Genomic DNA, 14,663 nt, shown 5'->3' with positions numbered 1-14,663 from the left:
TTAAACCCCTCCGGGCAGGAGCAGGTAACCACCCTGCTACACCCCCCCTTACCAACATAGTTATACTGGTACAAAAACTGTGTGTAGCCCAGGCCTGACTGTCCCTTTGTAGCTGTTATTTCCACGCGATGAGCTGTTCCATAGGTGGTTCTCCATCTTTACAGTGGGGATATTGGTACTTTCCTGCCTCACACAGGTGTGACGATGGAAAATACATTTTAAAAAAAGATGAGGTGCTCAGACTCTACAATATGGGGCCTGGGTTGTTTCAGAACTGGCACCTCTTTCTCGTACTCACCACAAAGAGGAGTTCCCACTCATCCTACCCAGCCTCAAACAGCTGTCCATATAAGATCGTACATCATGCCTGTCACTGCAGAACCTGAGCCCCTCCCAAGAAGTAAAGTCATTAAGTCTATCAATCTCTGTCTCTCTCTCTCTCTCTCCCCTTCTTCCTAGCAGATAGGAGTATGGGCTCTGGTTCAATTGTTGGGGTTGGTGTGAACCAAAGATACGCACTAGATTTGTCCCTGCAAAAGAACACCGGGGAAGCAGTTTGTGCATCTCCTATTCAGGAACAGTGGAAGCCCTTGCAGCCCACCAAGGACTAAGTTGCACCCTTGCTTCAGTCGTCCCTAAAGTGCTCTGTAGGGGTACAGAATCCCTGGGATGCAGGCTTACCCCAGCCACACCTCTTCCACTCCTGATCTGCCCAACCCTGCTTCTGGCTTTGCCCTCGGAATGTCCCCTGCGCCAGGGTTTCTGTGGACATGGCAGGGGTGATCTTGTACCTGAGCTTGGGGTATTTCCCAGGAGGTCTTTTGCCTGTGGGCTGACACACACCAGTGAATCTGGGTATCTAAGTTCTGACACAGGAAGATGACTAATGATTATTTTTATCCCTTATGTGGTGAACTCTGTAGACAGGGTGTCTGCTTATCTTATCTCACAACTAAGTAAACCAATACGGTGTCCCTAACCTTCTCTGCCTACCTTCTTCCCAACTGCTGTGCCACACACATCATACTGAACACATGGAGACAGATTCAATGGCCAAAGGAGCCTGCCTGCTTGAAATCTATGTATGCCATGTTGTCATAGCTGTGTCGGCCCCAGGATATTACAGAGACAAGGTGGGGGAGGGAATAACTTTTATTGAACCAATTTCTGTCAGTGAGAGAGACAAGCTTTCCAGTCTGGGAAAAGTAGTCTGAGTGTCACAGCTAAATACCAGGTCAAACAGATAGTTTAGCATAAGTAGTTTGTATATCTTATAAAGGACATTCAAGGAGAAGTGGCCTGTTAACACCCCTGTAGTTATAGGACAAAAAGGGAGGTTAGTGTGTTACAGATTGTTGTAATAAGTCATAAATCCAGTGTCTTTATTAAGACCATGATTTTTAGTGTCTAGCAAGTTATGAATGTCAGCTCCCAGCCTCCTTTTTTGAAAGTGCTGTGCAGGTCAGTTATAGAGGGATCACTCTGTGAAAAGTGTTCATGCCCAGGTGATGAAGTGTTTTGTCTTTTGTTATTTTTCTGTGTGGATTCATGTGAGAGCACAGCTATTGTCTGGTTTTGCCCACATAATTGTTACTGGGGAATTTAGGGGACTGGACGAGGTACACCACATGTGACAAGTATGAACTTTGCTAGACACTAAAAATCATGGTCTTAATAAAGACACTGGATTTATGGCTTATTCCAACAATCTGCAACACCCTAAGCCCCCTTGTGTTTTATGGCTATAGGGGTATTAAAGGGCCCTTCACATGAATGATGCCTTAAAATATGTGCTAACTATTTATGCTAAACAACCTGTTCGAGCCTGTATTTAGCTGTGACCCTCTGAATACCTTTCCCAGATCTGCAGAAGATCTCTGTGTAGCTCGAAAACATGTCTTTCTCACCAACAGAAGTTGATCCATTAAAAGATATTGCCTCCCCCAGCATGAAATCTAATCAGCTTCAAAAAACGAATTGAAAACAGTTTCAGGGGGAAAGTGGCTGACTATACAGGGAAAACTCAGAAACTGGCTTCACAAAGTGCAGTCAGCTGCCCAGAATAAATATGTGGATTTTCTTCTCTAATCTCTTCCAGTTTTCTTAATATTTAGTGTTTCTTGTAACAATTGTCAGGTAGGTAAAATATTCTCAGATGTCATTTTTCAAGTGCATAGTTTCCCTTAAAAGGGCAAGGGATATTTTTAGAACACGTGTTTGTGCCCATTTTTGGCATCTTTATGATAGTTAAAGAAGTTCATAGAGTGGAAGGCCAGAAGAAACCATTCTGATTTGCTTGTCTGGCCTCTGACATAACAGGCCAGAGGATTTCATTTAGTAATTCCTGCCTCCATCCCAATAAAACTGGTGGTTGAACTGCAGCATATCGATGGAGAGTTCTGAAAGATGTAGAGTTTTCCAAGTATTCTTTTTTCCTCGTTGTTTTGTACTTGGTAAATATCAGGAATGGCTGGTCTGGCCTTCTCTGATTTGGCGGAGAACTTCCTGGGTGTCTCGGAGATTGTGTATTGTGAGTTTTCATACTTCAGTTGAAGGGCTGAGGACAGTGAATCGTTAGCAACGACATCCTTCCTCCAAAATGGTGATTCGTTCTTGGAGTTACATTAAGAACATAAGAACATAAGAAAGGCCGTACCGGGTCAGACCAAAGGTCCATCTAGCCCAATATCTGTCTACCGACAGTGGCCAATGCCAGGTGCCCCTGAGGGAGTGAATCTAACAGGCAATGATCAAGTGATCTCTCTCCTGCCATCCATCTCCATCCTCTGACGAACAGAGGCTAGGGACACCATTCTTACCCATCCTGGCTAATAGCCATTTATGGACTTAGCCACCATGAATTTATCCAGTCCCCTTTTAAACATTGTTATAGTCCTAGCCTTCACAACCTCCTCAGGTAAGGAGTTCCACAAGTTGACTGTGCGCTGCGTGAAGAAGAACTTCCTTTTATTTGTTTTAAACCTGCTGCCTATTAATTTCATTTGGTGACCCCTAGTTCTTGTATTATGGGAATAAGTAAATAACTTTTCCTTATCCACTTTCTCAACATCACTCATGATTTTATATACCTCTATCATGTCCCCCCTTAGTCTTCTCTTTTCCAAACTGAAGAGTCCTAGCCTCTTTAATCTTTCCTCATATGGGACCCTCTAAACCCCTAATCATTTTAGTTGCTCTTTTCTGAACCTTTTCTAGTGCTAGAATATCTTTTTTGAGGTGAGGAGACCACATCTGTACACAGTATTCGAGGTGTGGGCGTACCATGGATTTATATAAGGGCAATAATATATTCTCAGTCTTATTCTCTATCCCCTTTTTAATGATTCCTAACATCCTGTTTGCTTTTTTGACCGCCTCTGCACACTGCGTGGACATCTTCAGAGAACTATCCATGAGAACTATCCATTGGACCCTGCTTTAGATGTGTGCGACATAAAAGCTCTCTGTATATCACTGAATTCATTTGCAAACACACATACAGGAGAACAATGTCATTCCCCGGTTCATGCAGCTGTTTCACTCTCATGCCTTTGCTTAGAGGAAGTGAGAGACAGATGTGGGCTCAGTGTCATGTAGCCTCTCTCCTCCCCATTTTCATAACTAGCAGAGATCTCAGTTTATCAGGATTCAGCAAAGAATCTGGGCTAGGAAACTTTGAGTGAGGTTCTTTCCCAGCTCAGTTGCTGTTGAACTTGTGTCACTAGCTGACATCCGGTGCCACCCTCTTTAATTATTAACAGTTTAGGAAACCTGTCCTGACAGCCTCCCCTGGCAATAAGCACTTTTACTATTATGGTTGTTAAAGTGAAACCTAACTGCTAAATTCAGCTAGCCAGCATGTTTCAGGCAGCCCCAATCTGTCAACAGGAAACATGGCTTTGGGATCGCAGAGCAGCATTATATGTTCCCTGGGGCTGGACGAAAGGAGAGGAGATGGAAGGCAGAAGGAGAGGAGGAGCAGACAGAAGGGATGTGTGTTTTACGTTGACTGCTAGCACATGAGATTGGTCTCTAGGATAGGCTGCAAACACTGCAACTTCTGGGCATTCCCAGAGGATGATGCAGTGTGGTCTATCTCTTACAGGACATCCCCAGGGGCAGGAAACCAAGTAAATCCCCAGCTACCACTGGTTCATTTGATGGCTTTGACAAGTCACTTAATGCCTCTGTGCTTCAGTTTCTGCAGCAATAGGAGCAATGCATGTAGAGCACTTGCTGCTCTGGGCTCCTCGCAGGCACCCCCAAACAAGGGGACAGATGGCGTTGGGGTTTCTAGCATCTAGCAGTGGGAGGAAAGGGTTGGTACCAGGAGGTGGGTCATGAAAAGAAATGAGGTGTGTGTGTGTTGGGGACTTTTTGCATTTCTCCACCTCCTTCAGGTTTCTTGTGGGTGAGAGAGAGGCAGTATAGCTGGAGCTCCCCCTCCCCCACCTCCCACCATGGGTTTAGTGGCACTCAGGATATGCAGCTCTAACTGTGGACATATGCACATGTTGCTTATCCAGTGCCTGGTGAAGTCAGTAGGAGTCTTCCATTGACATCAATGGGCTTTGGATCACACCCAAAGATTCTGCTCTGAAAAGTGACTGTCAGAGGGCATTGCGGGGCTCCATATCTACAGACCCTGAATGCTTTAAGATCAAAGCTGCTCAGTTTACAAGTCTGTAAGATTTATTTCCTACCTGCCCGCTGGCTTCTTTCTAGCTTATGCAACACAAACACTAAAGACTCTGCTATTGGTACTTTTTAACAATTCTGGCGATGACACATTCGCTAGTCTCAAATCCAGGTCACCAGAGTTGGCTCTGTTGTAAGAGTAAACAGTGGCATACGTGTATTTTGGTCTGTGTTGACTCTTCTCAAGAGTTCCCATGCATTTTGGTCAGTAAAGGAGGCAGTCCCAACTCGGAATACGCACAGGAGGGACGTCTGTTGAATAAGAAGGTGCCGCTTTTTTCAGAAGAGAAGCGCATTTTAAAAGAAGCTTGGTACATTCGGGCAGTCTCTGTTCAGAAGAAGCTCAGCACTGGAATAGGAGGAACATTTCAAATTCAAGTTTCCCGCAGCACCCATTGGCCAGGAACAGAGCTGTGGACAGTCAACATCAGCATCGTGTCTCATGGCCCCGCAGTCAGATTACCCTGATGGGCCGCATGCAGCCTGCCCGCTGCAGGTTGCCCGCCACTGGCATAAACTGTGTTGTCTCTCCAGCATTAATAGTCTTAGTAGGTACTTCTAAAATTGGCTTTGACAGTGACTGGCTTATAAGGTTTTCTGCATATTGATGCAGTCCAGAGGCTTAGTATTTTGCTGCCTTTTCACATAAGTTGTCAGAACTGGTTTGCTGATCAGTCTGGCAAACCAAGCTCCTCCACTTTTACTATATAAAAACTATATAAATCCATCCCACCTCTTGAATACTGCATGTAGTTCCGGTTGCCCCATCTCAAAGAAAGATAGATTGGAGGTGGAAAAGGTACAGAGAAGGGCAACTAAAATGATTAGGGGTATGGAACAGCTTCCATATGAGGAGAGATTAATAAGACTGGGATTTTTCATCTTGGAAAAGAGATGATGAAGAGGTGATATGATGGAGGTCTATAAAATCATGACTGGTGTAGAGAAAGTACATAAGGAAGTGTTATTTACTCCTTCTCATAACACAAGGACTAGGGGTCACCAAATGAAATTAATACACAGCTAGAGTGACCAGATGTCCCGATTTTATAGGGACAGTCCCAATTTTTGGGTCTTTTTCTTATATAGGCTCCTATTACCCTCCCCCATCCCGATTTTTCACATTTGCTGTCTGGTCACCCTATACACAGCAGTTTAAAAACAAACAAAAGGAAGTATTTTTTCACACGGTGCACAGTCAATCTGTGGAACTGTTTTACCAAGGGATGTTGTGAAGGACAAAACTATAACAGGGTTCAAAAAAGAACTAGATAAGTTAATGGAGGATAGGTCCCTCAATGGCTATTAGCAGGATGGACAGGGATGCAACATCATGGTCTGAGTGTCCCTAGCCTCTGTTTGCCAGAAGCTGGGGGTGGACAACAGGTGATGGCTTACTCAATAATTGCTCTGTTCTGTTCAATCCCTTTGAAGCACCTGGTATTGGCCACTATCAGAAGACAGGATACTGGGCTAGATGGACCATTGGTCTGACCCAGTACGGCTTTTCTTATGTAAAAAGTAATTATAATATGATAAAAATGTTGAATACAGAAACTCCCCAAGATAACGACCTCTCAAGATAACAACCATGGCAAATAATGCATTTTTAAAATCTTGGCCAATTAGGAAATGTATATTTATGTGTGTTTCCCAGTCACAAATCTAGCATTCTGGAGCAAAGTCAGTACAATGTAGTCCAATAAACAAATGTTCCTTTGACATGCCCCTCCCTTATTCCTCCACTGCACCCCACTCATCCTTGTCCTCGGTCAGTGTCCCGCCGCTGCTGCTTTCCCGGAAGGAAACAATTTTTTTACAGGCTGCCCCCTTTTCCCAGATCTTCATCCCTGTCCTCCTCCCGCTGCAACCCCTGCCCAGCCCGGGGCCCCCTCTCCCCTCAGCTCCCCCATTCCTTGCCCCTGGTGCCCCGTCCTTGCTCCAACTCCTAACGGGGGCAAGGGACCTTGCACAGCAGCATCCATGTCCTTCCTCCCAGCTCCAGCCTGGGCTAGAATAGCGGCCACGCTGTCCCTCCAAGTCCTGGGAGCATCAGGCAGCTTAACACTAGTGAGGGATATGCCCCTTCCAACAGCAGCTGCTGTCCCATCAAGTGTGCAGGCTTTAGGGGTCAGGGGGGCCTTAATACTGCTCCCCCACCTTTACTCATCCCTCACTGCTATAACAGGGAGAGCAGTAAAGAGCTATTGCATCACCAGCACTCACAAGTTTTCTTTAGCTGAAAGAGGTCACAGGACTTTGCAAAAAGAGAGAAGTGCCCGGTTTTCCCCTCAAAAGGATAATTACTAAAGGCAAAGTGGTAATATATTTTATGAGGGAGGCCGTGGAAAATTCAGTCCTCTACCCCATCTGTTCCTTGGCGTTGAACATTTAATAACTTTCAGGAGAGAGAGGAGGAAGCAGAGAAGAGGCGGGGGCAGGGCCTTGGGAAAGGGGGTGAAATCGGGGCATATCCCCTCCAGTCCCCTGCTGTGAACTGCTCAGGGCAGGGGGCTGGGAGCACCCCCACAATCCCAGCCCACATCCCCAGCCCTGACCCCTGCACCCCACTCACAAACTCCCAGCTCCCTGCCCTGACTCCTGCACCTCCACACGTACCCCATGTCCTGACTCCTGCACCCCCTCACACACTTCCAACCCCCAGTCCTGACTCCTGTATCCCCCACACACATAACCAGCCCCCACACCCCATGCCCTGGCTCCTGCACCCCCCCACATCCCCACGCCCACCCCTCGCACCAAATGGGAGCTGCCCCAGGTAAGTGCTCCACACCCCAACCTCCTGCCCCAACCCTGAGACCCCTCCCTCATTCTAGCTCCTAGCCAGACTCTGCACCCCAACCCCCAGCCTGCTCCTGCACCCTAACTCCCTCCCAGACCCTGCACCCCCACCCTCAGCTCAGTGCAGAGAGAGGCGAAGAGAATGGGCTAGAACCAGGGAGAAGGTAGGTACCCACCCTATGTGGGCAGGGGTGGGGGGGATCCTGTTTACCCCCTCCCCAGCCCTGCTGCGCTTGCAGTTTACTCCCAGCCCCTCCCTTGCTCCAACGAACAACCCTAGCTCCCGCCCCACTGTGTTTTTGCCCCCAGTCCCTGCCTTGCTCCAGTCAGCAGGGACTAAAAAATCCTCCCCCCATGCCCCACTGTGCTCATCTCACCCCTGGCCCCTCCCTCGCTCCAGCTGGGGACCAATTCTCCCCTCCACACACACACCATGCCCAGCTGTCAAGGTGGATAAAAATCAATGACTTTAAAAAAATTCAGATTTTTTAAATTTAAATAGTTTTTTCCCCTCAAAAATCCGAACTAAAGATAGTTTTAATTAAGATACATTATATCATGGAATAGGGATTATAAATTCTGATTCTATAGTATGAGACAATATATTCATGTAATGTTTAAGAAAAGTTTTGTATATGAGTCCAATAGTTCACGGCTTGTTATGCAGACAAAACTACACAGAATCGTTTCAGAGGGCAAGGCAAAGATGCCACATTTATTATGATAACAATTTGATCTATAACCAGTAGCTAATACCTTAGTACTTTTACACACACACACACACACACACACACACACACACACACACACACACACACACACACACACACATCAGCTGTTCTGCAGCTGCTGTATAGTTACCAGTCCTGAACATAGCTTGAGTCAGTCTTGATTTCGCAGCTTGGGTTCGTAGCTCGTGGCGGCTAATTGGCCAGGAAAGCCGGGCACATGGAAGGGCTGGGTCTGCCCTCCCATGTTGGCAGCAGAATGTTACCCTTCCAAGTCTTCCATCTCACCCATCCTTTTTGTAGGCTTTAGTTTGAATCCAGAGTCTATAGGCCTTGCTGTGTCACGCTGCCTCTGGGTTCGGTGTGATTGATCACCCGTCAGTTGCAGACGTGACTTTCAGCCTCGGACCTGTCTTTGATCTTCCTTCTATTGGACCTTTGTTCTTTTCTTTTTAGGGTGGACTCTTCTTACTTTGTTAGGGCTCTTGTCTGCATCTTCAGCCGTTGGTGTTTGAACTCTGTTTCATCAGGACAGGCTGGCGCTGGAAGTTGATTCCATCATAAACATAAACTGTTGAGCAATAGTCAACATGGTTTCTGTAAAGTGAAATCGTGTCTTACTAATCTATTAGTAAACATAAACTGTTGAGCAATAGTCAACATGGTTGCTGTAAAGGGAAATCGTGTCTTACTAATCTATTAGAGTTCTTTGAACGGGTCAACAAACATGTGGACAAGGGGGATCTGGTGGACATAGTGTACGTAGATTTCCAGAAAGCCTTTGACAAGGTCCCTCACCAAAGGCTCTTACGTAAATTAAGCAGTCATGGGATAAAAGGGAAGGTCCTTTCATGGATTGAGAACTGGTTAAAGGACAGGGAACAAAGGGTAGAAATTAATGGTAAATTCTCAGAATGGAGAGGGGTAACTAGTGGTGTTCCCCAAGGGTCAGTCCTAGGACCAATCCTATTCAATTTATTCATAAATGATCTGGAGAAAGGGGTAAACAGTGAGGTGGCAAAGTTTGCAGATGATACTAAATTTCTCAAGATAGTTAAGACCAAAGCAGATTGTGAAGAACTTCAAAAAGATCTCACAAAACTAAGTGATTGGGCAACAAAATGGCAAATGAAATTTAATGTGGATAAATGTAAAGTAATGCACATTGGAAAAAATAACCCCAACTATACATAGAACATGATGGGGGCTAATTTAGCTACAATGAGTCAGGAAAAAGATCTTGGAGTCATCGTGGATAGTTCTCTGAAGATGTCCACGCAGTGTGCAGAGGCGGTCAAAAAAGCAAACAGGATGTTAGGAATCATTAAAAAGGGGATAGAGGATAAGACTGAGAATATATTATTGCCCTTATATAAATCCATGGTACGCCCACATCTCGAATACTGTGTACAGATGTGGTCTCCTCACCTCAAAAAAGATATTCTAGCACTAGAAAAGGTTCAGAAAAGGGCAACTAAAATGATTAGGGGTTTGGAGAGGGTCCCATACGAGGAAAGATTAAGGAGGCTAGGACTCTTCAGCTTGGAAAAGAGAAGACTAAGGGGAGATATGATAGAGGTATATAAAATCATGAGTGATGTTGAGAAAGTGGATAAGGAAAAGTTATTTACTTATTCCCATAATACAAGAACTAGGGGTCACCAAATGAAATTAATAGGCAGCAGGTTTAAAACAAATAAAAGGAAGTTCTTCTTCATGCAGCACACAGTCAACTTGTGGAACTCCTTACCTGAGGAGGTTGTGAAGGCTAGGACTATAACAATGTTTAAAAGGGGACTGGATAAATTCATGGTGGCTAAGTCCATAAATGGCTATTAGCTAGGATGGGTAAGAATGGTATCCCTAGCCTCTGTTCGTCAGAGGATGGAGATGGATGGCAGGAGAGAGATCACTTGATCATTGCCTGTTAGGTTCACTCCCTCTGGGGCACCTGGCATTGGCCACTGTCGGTAGACAGATACTGGGCTAGATGGACCTTTGGTCTGACCCGGTACGGCCATTCTTATGTTCTTATGTTCTTATCCATACATACCTCATTCACGCATCCGAACTAAACTAATAAGATTACAGCAGGGTTTTGCAAAAATGAAGGTTGCAGCAAGCTTTTACAAAATTAAGTAAGTGTTGTAAAATGGAGTTTGACTTACAATATGGCAAACAGTGAACAGAAATAGACAAGTGTAGTGAATGGCAGTGAACAAAAGTTACAATGTAGGCAAGTGTAGTGAATGGCAAACAATGAACAGAAGTTACAATACTGAAACAGTGTAAGTCTCAGGCTAGGTCTACAGTGCTGGGGGACAGGGTGGGAGTCGACCTAAGATAGGCAACTTCAGCTACACTAATAGCATAGCTGAAGTCAGCGTATCTTAGGTCGATTTACCTGGCTGTGAGGACGGCTGCGAGTCGACCGCTGCCACTCCCCCGTCAACTCCGCCTCTGCCTCTCGTGCACGATGGAGTTCTGGAGTTGACGGCAGAGCGATTGGGGATCGAGTTTATAGCATCTACACTAGACGTTATAAATCGATCCCCAATAGATCAATCACTACCCGCCGGATCGGCGGGTGGTGTAGACATACCCTCAGTGATTTAAGTAGGAATTGGATTGACAGTGAAACTTACAAGGGCAACTGGCTGAACAGCTATGGCTCTTAACAAGCATCTTAATTGTCAATTAGCCCGTTATTGGGATAACCAGTTTTTTGAATGAATGTTTCATTCATAAAACTTTACTTATGAAGTTACATTAATAAAGTGAACAATTAAAAACAATTTCATTCATCAGTTCTACAGGCTTAGGGATCCAGTCTTATGGGATTCCACAGACTTCTGTATAGATTATTTAGCTTAATTCTTCTATCTCCCCATGGGACTCAGTGCTCAGTCTAGAAGATACCATCAGAGATGCTTAGTTTTGCAGTTCTCAAACTGTGGATTTATGTCTCCAGAGGTAACATGCTGGTTAACAGCAAAAATGTTTTAAAATAAATAAATAATATATAGCCGTGAGAAATAACAGACCTCAACTCTATTGTTCCTTTGCACATTTGTGTACACAGGATCAACCCCTTAGCTCTCTTTAAAAATGAAAAGTTTCAAAAAGTTCAATGAATAGAAGATTGTTGGGGGCAGAATAGATCTGGACAGGGAGAAGTCTGGAGATAAATGTGAGAAGTGAGGGACATGTTTTTTGTTAAAATATTATGTTTGCTGTTGAAGAAAAAAATCCAGAATACTTAACGTTGTTGTTTTAGTTAAATAAAACAATTTAAATGTCTTTCTGGTGATGTTCTCCTCCTAATACAGCCTGGCAAGAAAATCCTCCAAATATTAATGATTAACCTCTTGAACTGGAGATAGTTCACCTCCCAATGACTTCATAAATATCTGCTTTAATTACCTTTGGTAAATGAAATAACCAAACAATCATTCATTTTCTGATATAGCTATAAAACTCATCTGAAAAGTTTTCAAAATTAATCACAGTTTAAAAATGTATAGTGTGTACCTTCTAAAAATGAAACCTACGTCTCTGAGTTGTGAAGAATATGTTTTAAGGTTATAACAACCAACAAGAATGTTGAAATGTAGAAACCCATGATTAAATTGAGTCTTCCTAACTAGTGATTTAAATCAAATCCACCCTGCCCGCTGTGCTCTTGCCCCTGGCCTCTTCATTCCCCAGGGAGGCCCACAAATGTGTTTGGCACCGGGCCCACAAAAAGTTAATCCGGCCCTGTCTGAGAGTTGGTGTCTTGAGGTTCCACCCAGCTCTCAGTGATTTCAGCTCTCAGTGGGGGAACCTCACTGCTAGTGCGGGCTGGGCGGGGTCTTCCACAGAAACTCTGTCTTGCAGCAGATCTAAGCACTTAGACCTGATTATCAGTGATTTCAGCTCTAGCGGTTACCTAATAAAGCAAAAAAAAAAATACACCTCTCAGTGGAGCCTCATCAGCTCTTTAAACAGGGGAGGGGGCAGGTCAAATAACACCTGGGACTCATAGGCAGAGCCCACACCACGAAGCAAAAACACTTATCCCCACCCACCGTCTCTCTCTCTCTCTCTCTCCCCACTGGGCTCTGCCATCCAAACCCCTTGCTTAGCAAGTGCCGTTCAGCTGAGGGTGACCAGTGCTTAATTTGTAATGAAAGAAGTGCCAGGCTGAAGCAGGTTTTTTACTTTCATTACTGATGTGACAAGCCCAGAGGTGCCGGGGCTATGAACTGCCAAGCCTAGAGGTGCTGGGGCTCAGACTTGGCAAAAATTAAGCACTGAGGGTGACCCCTTCAATCAGAACAGGCTAAACACAGTTCTGCTGCCCTTTACTCATACAGTGAGGATAACAACATTTCATTATCCCTGCATTCAAGTGATTTGTAACCGAGCACCAGCCAAAATTGATCACTTGGGCTACACAGCTCTGTCTGCTGGATACCTAGACAGGATAGGAGTATTCATGTAAATATAGTCTGGTCCTGAAGCCTTTCCCTGCAGCCCCCCAGCTCATCACTAGCTGTCAGGGGAGAGCATCAGAGGGGTAGCCGTGTTAGTCTGGATCTGTAAAAGCAGCAAAGAATCCTGTGGCACCTTATAGACTAACAGACGTTTTGCAGCATGAGCTTTCCTGAGTGAATACCCACTTCGTCGGATGCAAGTGCCTTGCATCCGACGAAGTGGGTATTCACCCACGAAACCTCATGCTGCAAAACGTCTGTTAGTCTATAAGATGCCACAGGAGTCTTTGCTGCTTGTCAGGGGAGAGCTCATTCAGACCTTGTTTACAAATCATAATTTGAAATTATGATGTTGGCCAACATCGCCAAAATGAATGCACTTACATTGTCAGAAAATACAGCAGCTGTGTGAGGAAGCTAGTCTTTGTTCATACTTTTCAAACCTATTATGCTTTTTCAGGTACAAGTATTTTATCACATACTATATATGCTTTTGAAGTGTGTATTAATGTTTTGATTTCAATTCAAATTTCCAACCACTCACTACATTGGCAACACTGCATGTAACTATTTGACCACTGTGGGGGTGTTGGGGAAATTCAGGGGAGGTGTAGATGTAGGGAAATCCCTGGAATACGCCCCCAGTGACCCAGCAGCAGGAACTTCATAGGACACCGCTATGTGCTTGTGTGAGTAGAAGCACAGACATAAAGAGGGGACCATTTTCACTCCACTCCTTCCACCAGCCCCTGATGAACTGCATCAGACTGAATAGTGTGACTGTCCGGATGTAGGCAAGCTTTACACTGCACAGCTCTCTAGCACGTTCAGGGTCAGGTTCTCAACCGCTGTAAACTGAGCTGGCTGAGGCTCTGGCTCCTCATACAGAGAGAGGGAAACACCTTGCTAATACTGCCTTGGTCATGGCGTGAAATGAGTTAGCAGTGATACTGTTCAAACCTTCTTTCAAAGGTAAAGCAAACCCACCCCTTTGCACTGCCAGTAAAGCAGCAGGAATGTTGCTTATTTAAAGCCAACAATGTGAGTGATTGCTAAGAACACACAAGAAACCAGTTCCACCCTTGCTGGTTTTCCATTTGCTCCAAGACTTGACATGGATGAAAAACTCACTGAAACAGGGTGGTGATATAAAATTCCTCGAAGCTGGGGCATGTCCACTCTGAGAGCTAGCTGGAGGTTCTGCTATTGGTGGAGAGGGAGGCCCAGCATGAGCTTGTCTGCCATTTGCAGATGCAGAGCCTTCCCGTAGGGGAGGGAATTTTCCAGGTTGTGCATCAGGACCAATGCCTTGAGAGAGCCAAACAATGCCGTTATGTGCAGTGCAATGCTGTGGTTGCGGCTGCATTAGAGGAGGAGAGTGGGGTGGAAGAGGAAGGAACAGATACAGGAAATGGATGGGCTCCACACCATGCCTGGGGGAGCTCTGCTGAATCCCCAGCCCACAGACTGCATCCGCTGGTAAGTCCCTACAGAGGAAGCAGCAAACCCCACTCTATGAACCCAGCTGCAGTGGCTCGCTGGTGCGTAAGAGGACCGGGCTATGGCCCCATCTCCTCACAATCCCCTGTGGGTGTCTTGTTCCCTAGGGGGCACTAGGAGGATGTGGTGGTTTGGGGAAGTGCAGCAGCTGCAGTTGTATTGAGCTACATTGCAAGGGCACAATGTATCTTGCTTAGGTACTTGAATGGCCTCCATTCCCATAGTATGTGAGCACCTCCCACTCTGTGATGTATTTACAGCACCCCTGGGAGGCAGGGCAGGGCTAGCATCCTCCCTTGACAAAGGGGTAACTGAGGCACAGAGAGGCTTATCCAGGGTCACACAGGGAATCTGTGTCATAGCAGGGAGCTGAGCCCATGCTAGGTCCCAGGCTAAAACGTCAGTCACTGGACCCTCCCTCCTCTCAGTGCAAGAGCAGTAAAGTTTTCTGGCATTT

This window comes from Mauremys reevesii, linkage group 8, assembly GCF_016161935.1.
Source record: "Mauremys reevesii isolate NIE-2019 linkage group 8, ASM1616193v1, whole genome shotgun sequence".
Lineage (NCBI taxonomy): Eukaryota > Metazoa > Chordata > Testudines > Geoemydidae > Mauremys > Mauremys reevesii.
This window is presented reverse-complemented; position numbering follows the sequence as displayed.